At 50.7% G+C, this 7,145-nt stretch overlaps 1 pseudogene; it reads right to left on the reverse strand.

The window, feature by feature from the left end:
* Positions 1 to 557: 557 nt before the first annotated feature.
* On the reverse strand, positions 558 to 1,788 carry LOC147726047 (uncharacterized; annotated as a pseudogene).
* Between the last annotated feature and the right edge of the window lie 5,357 nt (positions 1,789 to 7,145).

Genomic DNA, 7,145 nt, shown 5'->3' on the forward strand with positions numbered 1-7,145 from the left:
CCCCGACATTTATCTGTGGGATGACCTCTTGTAGGGACGTCATCTTAAATTTTTGAGTCTTTACATATTTGTTTAGAAACCGTAGATCCAGGATGGGTCTTAGGCTTTCGTCCACTTTTGGCACCAGGTAGTAGTTTGAGTACACTCCTCTGTTCCGTTCTTTGAATGGGACCGGTTCGAAGGCCTCTTTGAGGAGGAGTTCTTGAGCTTCCTCTTGGAGCAAATACAGCTCCCTTCCAGAGTGCTCTCTTTTCTTTGGCTTTCTGTTTGGTGGTCTCTTTTCCAACTCTATGCCATATCCGAACCGTATGATGTTGAGTATACACTGGTCTGTGGAGAAAAATCTCAGCCTGCCTCCTACTGGTGTTACATGTTCTTTTGTGTCTTGTCCGTGTAGCCCTCTCCTCTTTGGTTTTCTGTGCTCTTCCCCCGGAGCGTTTGAGTGGTTGGGCACCTTTTCCTGTGTGAAGTCACTTAGAGGGGGGTTATTCACCGCCTCTCCTCTGGCACCGCCAGTTTCCTCTCCCGCGAAAGGACTGGCCCCTGTTCTGGTAGTTTCAGTTTTGCTTCTGCTGGCCCTGGGGGCCTTGGTTGTCACTTTGTTGACCCTGGTGGAACGCCTGGTGTGGTGGTCCTTGCTGGTTTCCACCCCTTCCGTTCAGCCTCCGCGTAGGTGTGCCTCTTCTCATCCCCCTGAGTTGCAGGGCCCCCATGGACCTTGCCGTCTCGTTGTCTTTCTTCAGTTATGTGAGTTTCTCATCAACTGGGGCTCTGAACAGTGTTTCTCCATTGAAAGGGGTGTTCAGGATGTTGTTTTGAACCTCCGTCTTGAAGCCTGACATCCTGAGCCAGGCTTGGCTTCTCTCTGTGATTCCTATAGCCATCAGCCTGCTGGATGTTTCTGCCCCGTCCAAGGCGGTCTTCAGGCACGAGTTTGCGATGCTTTTCCCCTCTTCCACGAGGTGAGCGGCTCTCTGCAATTTGTTCATCTCGTCCCAATGCTGGTACTGGTGCCTGTTGAGAAGGGCGTTGGGAGTTTGCCATCCTCCAGTGCATTGCTGCGTTTCTCTCAATTTTTCTGCCTGTTAGGTCCATCCTCCTGCTTTCCTTGTCAGATGGTGGCCCAGATGTTGGGACGTTGGCCCTTCGTCTGGCCGTTGCGGCTATAATTGAGTCTGCTGAAACTGACCCCTGGATGTAAGGGGGGTCCTGGGAGGAGAACTTGTACTTCTTCTCCGTCCTTGGCGTGACTGACCTGCAGGTAGCTGGTTCTCTGAACGCCTCTTTGCCCTGTGCCATAATACTCTTGAGCATGGGCAGGAAGTGGCTATTCATCTGTGCGGGGAGCAGGAAATCTGCCTTAGCCTTCTCCTCCTCCAATTTGGCTTCATAAGCTGCTGCAGCCTTCTTGACGACCTCATAGTAGGCCCCAATGTCATCTGGCGGCGAAGGCCTCGAGGGGTATGTCTCCACAGCCTCCTCCGGGTTTTTGGCCTCGATGTCCTGCCAATCCTGGTCCTGAGCCGTCAAGGATCCAGAGTCGTAGCTCGAACGCGGGTCCCCATAATCACCCTCTGTGTAATAGAGGTCCTCCTCTTCTCCCTGCTCAGAGGGCTCTGGAGTTTTCGGCGGTTCTTCAGCGTCGAACTCCTCGTGTTCTTCTATCTCTTCGAGGACCGTCGTGGGCTTCGAGGGGAACCTGAAGCTTTTAATTTTGTCTTCGAAGTCCTTCTTCCTCTGGATGATGTTTTCCATCTCGGCCTTGAGCCTTCTTTTTTTTCTCTCCATCTGTGCGGCCTGCTCGGCGTCTAGCGTTTCAGTCGCCCTCTTAGACGGCCCGTCTACGTCGGAGCGGCTCTCGGCTCCTTCGAAGTCGAGGATCCCTTTTCGGGAGCTTGCTTCGACAACCCTTGTTTTTTCGCTGGTCTTTGCCGCCTGGGAGTCCTCCTCGAAGGATCCGCTGGGCTGTTTTTCGGGTACCGCAGCTTCGGTCGTCGAAGATTTCGACGCCGGTGCTCCCTTCGAGGCTCTAGACTCTGATTTTCGAGAGTCAGCCTCAGGTTTTCAAAGCCCTGTCTAGGGTTTCGGAGTCGTAGACTCTCCTACCTTGTCTGACGATTTCTTATTAGTCTCTGCGATCTTGGAGACATCTGGACCTTCGGCGATGTTGTCCTCGTCGTCGGTGGAGAGGCCCAGGTCGTACAGCAATGGGGCCTTGCCCTGCATCGTGTGGTGAGCGTTTTTTCCCGAAATCTCAGCGTCTTCGGCGTGAAGACTGTGCAGGCGTTGCAGTGCTTGCTCCCGTGGTCGATAGGCAGACAGAGGTTGCAGACCGGGTGCTGGTCTCTCTGCACGTACTTGTGGTGGCAATTACGGCGGATTTTAAATGGTGTGTTGTCCATTACTGCGCTCAGGGGGTCCCCTGTGTGTGCATTCTCCGTCGGACGTCGAAGAGCTCGAGGTTCCTCTCCTTCGTCGTCCCGGCTCTGATGATCTTCTCCTGGTCTTCTCGAGTTTTTTCCTGAAGAAATTCACTTATTTTTCTCCTCCAAAACTTCTGGAGCTTCATGCAACGATCCAGACCCAACGGTGGAAAAAAGGATCTAAAGATGGGGCCCAAGGGTGGGAGCTTCCGCCGGAAGCATTCAGAGGTCACCGAAGGTACACCAAATGGTGGGACGTCGACGCCCACCTGGGCTACGAAAAAAAGACTAAGTTTCCAGACCCAACCACGGAATATGCACAGCATAGTGAATCCAGAAAGATTAACGCTGCAAAACATGTAGATATTGAACAGTTGCAGAGAGAACAGAGCTTTGGGGGATGCCTCTGTTCACGGGGAGAAGGTCGAAGGTGTATGACTTGATTTTGACTCTCTGGGAACGATTCTGGAAGAAGGATGAGAACCATTGTAGAACCTGGGCTTCAGCCCCAACTCTCTCCTTGAGGGCCTTGATGAGAAGATTATGATCGACTGTGTCGAATGCTGCTGACAGACCGAGGAGGATGAGTAGACAGCAGTGGTCTGAGTCAAGGGAGTGACTGATGTTGTCGACAATGTTAAGGATTGCAGTTTTGGTGCTATAGCCTTTTCTGAAACATGATTGAGGTTGATCTAGCAGGTTGATGATGTCAATCTGTTTATTCAACTGGCGGAGCACGCATTTTTCCAGAAATTTTGGCCAATAAGGGGAGATTGGAGACCGGTCTAAAGTTGTTAAAAAAAATCGGCCTTGACTAAAAAGACTTTAGGAGAGGGGTAACTTGTCCGATCTTGAGGCATTCGGGTATGGTACCGTTTTTCAAGGAACTGTTTATGTTTTCGCACCAGATAGGAGCGAGGGCGAATTTCAGATCTTTGACCAATTGGAGGGTCCATATTGTGGGATGAGGCCTTTGATGAGGCGATTAAGTTGAGAATCTCAGGTTCCGAGACGGGATCGAAGGCGGACCAGGTACGTGCGGGAAGCCTACTGGAGGAGGATTAGATAGTTATAAAGCTGTTGCCTGGAGGAGGTAGGTTAATGTCAAGGGAAAGTTCGATCTTGTCGATTGTCGTTGATGAAGTTGTCGCATAAGGCTTTAGAGGGATGGACGGGGGAATTAGACGGTTTGGAGGTTTGCTTTTTAATGATGTCAAATAGTTCTCTTGGTCTGTTTTTTGCCTTGTCGAGCGCATTGAAAAAGAAGTTGTTTTTTTCTTTAGTGATGTGGTTTTTGTACTCTCTTCTTGCTGATTTGAGCTTTTCACAGTGGGTGGAGGAGGGGTTCTTTCTCCAGAGCCGTTTCTTAGGCTCCGAGTTTCCTTCTTTCATCTTTAATGTCCTTGTTAAACCATGTTCTTGAAGGGATGTTCCTGTTTTTTATATTTCATGGGGGCGAGTTGATCTAAGATCTAGGGCACTGTTGTGTTGTAATGTGCTGTGAGTTCAGCGGTAGAGAGGCCGTGCGGGGAGATGGGAAGGAGGGAGATTTTTTCTTCTAGATCAGAAGTGCAGATCCGCGACAGATTCCTGGAAAACTTGGGGGGGTCTCTAATGGGGGGCTGGTGAGCGAGCGAAGGTGGGATGTCGTTATTGTTGGAGCTGGAGTTGGAGAGTTCCTTCATGATGTTGAAGAGCTCTTTGCTGTTGTGTGCGTTGTTGTCTAGGCGGTCTTTGAAGGAGGCTCTTTTGGCAGATCTGATGAGGTGATGGGTGTCTGCAGGTGGCGTTCTTGTGGGCTGTGTTGCTGTCCGGGGTCTGTTCAGGGAGCAATTTCTTCTCTTAGTTTCGGAAGGTTTGCTTGGAGGCCTTGAGGGAACCAGCTGGCTTTCTTGTTGGTGTGTTTGTTGGAGAGTTTCTTGATCGGGGAGAGGGTGTTGGCGCAGTCGATCCATTGATTAAGGTTGCGGGTGGCGGTGTTGGGGGCGGGGGCGGAGGGCTCTGGGCAAGGGTAGTGGTTAGCTAGTCTTTGGTGATTTTGCTCCAGCAGCAGCGGGGAATCTGTTGGGTGCGGTGGGTTTCCGGAAGGTGAAGTGGATGCAGCGATGGTCGGTCCAGTGGAGTTCGGTCGTGTGGTTGAAGGAGAAGTGGGCACTTGCGGAGAAGATGGGGTCAAGCGTGTGGCCAGCGGACCGGGTAGGTGTTGTGATGAGTTGTTAGAGTCCGAGGTTGTAGATCACGGTGGTGGAATTGCAGTCGTCGTTGTTCGAGGTGGAAGTTCAGGTACCTGAGTAGGATTTAGTCTGGAGGCGAGAGTGTGTGTACTGACTAGGTTGGCAATGGAGTCGCTGAACTGTGGTCGAGGTCCGAGGGGTCTATAGACGAGGGTTCCTCTGAGGGTGTTGGGAATCGTGTGGATCTGGAAGTGCAGGTGTTCAGCAGTGCTGAGGGTGTCGTCTGTGTTGATCAAGAGTGTTCCTGTGGACGATGGCGATTTCTCCTCCTGCTCTGTTGGTGCGGTCCCTGCGGGTTATCTTGGAGCCGTCTGGGGTGGCTATGGCGATGTTGGGTGCCGAGGCGGGGTTCAGGCAGGTCTCGGTCAGGAAGGCGACATCTGGGGAGGTTGAGTCAAGTAGCCCCCAGAGTTCAACAGAGTGTTTGCGGGTGTTGAGGAGATTGCATCTGAGGTAGTGGAGTTCTTTCCTGGTGGGTGGATTAGCGGATCGGATGCTGGTGAAGCTGCAGTTCTGGCAGGAGAAGGGTATTTGGTGCGCTTCGGGCATCTAGGAAGCAGGTGTGTGATCGTCTGATGTTGAGTGCGTGGAGGGGTACTGCTATCGTAACAGCATCTGGTGTCGTGGCGTTCGTGGGGGCCAGGGATTCTGTAGCTGGGTGCGGTCCAGGAGCAGACGGGCTTGCCTTAGGCACGCCTGTGGCGCGCCCGCCATAAGAGGGGGGAGGTGAGTGGGAGGAGCAGCTGGGAGCAGACAAATGAGAGCGGGGCGGGAAACTGGAGTGAGGAACAAGGAGGGGTACAGAAAGCAAAAGAGGTCACAGGGCACAGAATAGGGCAAGAGGGGAAAAAGGAGGAATGAAACGAAGACAAAATAAACAATGACAACAAAAAGCAATACAGTAACAGTGAGCAACCTAGGGCCTACCACTGGCCAACAGGGATGAGGCGCAGGTTGTAGCCTGTAGGTCGAGGAGGGCCTCCAACTTCCTCCAGCAGCAGCGGCAGCTGGGCTAAGGCAACAGGCACACAGGCGGTTAGATTTTAAAGTTGGGCCAGTGCGCTTTGTTTTTGTGTGAGGTATGGGAAGACATCGCGGAGATAAGAGGTAGAGCTGGCAGATTTTGATGGTTCAGAAAAGGGGGTGGTTAGCTAGGGATTTGAGTTCATTTCCTAGGACAGAGATTTTGTTGCAGAAGAAGGATGAAAATTCCTCGCTTTATATTAGGGGTTTAGGTGTTTGTTTGGAGGTTTTCGCTAGTTTGTTGGATTGGTGTTTGACCAAGTTAAACAGCTTGGGAGGTCATATTTTTTGCGGTCAAGCTCTGTTCAGAAGAATTCTTATTTTAGAGTTGAGGATTTTGTTTATTGTCGGAATTCCTGGTCTGGCGGAGAAGTTTTAGATGGGTTGCAAATAGGTGTTTCCAGTTTTGTTCAGTCTGGAGAAGGGATCTCCTCTCCTTGTTGAGGGATCCGTTGAACCAGGTCATCGAGAATATCAGATATAGTGGAGGAAGTCTCACAATGTGCTGCCACTTTCCCGTGATCAAGGTTCTTGGTGTCTCTAACCCATTGTTTGGTAATCACAGGTTGTGCTGTTCATGTCTCGTGGGTGCTAGGCAGGCGGAAGGTGATGGCGTGGTGGTCAAACCAATCACAAGGGTCAATAGAGATAAGTTTGACCTAAGCAATGATATGTCAGAGGCTCCCACAAAACATTGGGAGGAGGGATGGCGCCTCAGCAATACAGAGTTCTCACTCTCATTGGCCCATTACATCCCCTTAGCTGGGCATCTTGGCCAGGCAAAGACTTGGAGTAGGAAAGTTGTCCACTTCGACTGTCCAAACATGTACCAGAAAGTGAAAGAGTTTTGCAACACCTGTGTTACCTGTCAAGCAAATGGCAAAACGGGTACCAACCCTAAGCCCTATTTTGTTACATCCAAGTTAAGATTTTGGCATTTCACAAACATAATTCTAAAAGAATACATAAAAATGCATTGGAGATATAGACATAGTAGATACATTATCATCCATATAGTTACACGTTCAGCTCATGATGCATCTGCCACCAGCTGCACATCTTATTCTTTCAGTGGCCTAACTGGACCTCATCGATCGGATTCTCATGGCTGGCTCACCAGTCCACCACCCTTACAATAAGGCGTGATTCTGGCAACTTCCAGTTACAGACGATATCTTTTTTGCCCAATAATGTGGCCATCCCAATAACGTTTCTCTCCAGTCTCAGTCATCTAACTCCCTCCAAGAGGCACAACAGGGCTGTCCTTCTGTCTCTTGGAGGAAGATCACAATGACATACAAAAAGCGTGGGATGCACATCCTCTTAAATAAGGCTACCCATCCTATAGCGATTAGAGGCAGGAGGCCCCGTTTCCACAGGACCTAGTCAGGGTGATCATAAGGGGCTGAAAACTAAGAGGCCAGGCCAGGGCTTGGCAGCAGAGAATATCTAGAGATCTAAATAT

Source organism: Lissotriton vulgaris, chromosome 3_1 (assembly GCF_964263255.1).
Source record: "Lissotriton vulgaris chromosome 3_1, aLisVul1.2, whole genome shotgun sequence".
NCBI classification, from domain to species: Eukaryota; Metazoa; Chordata; class Amphibia; order Caudata; family Salamandridae; genus Lissotriton; species Lissotriton vulgaris.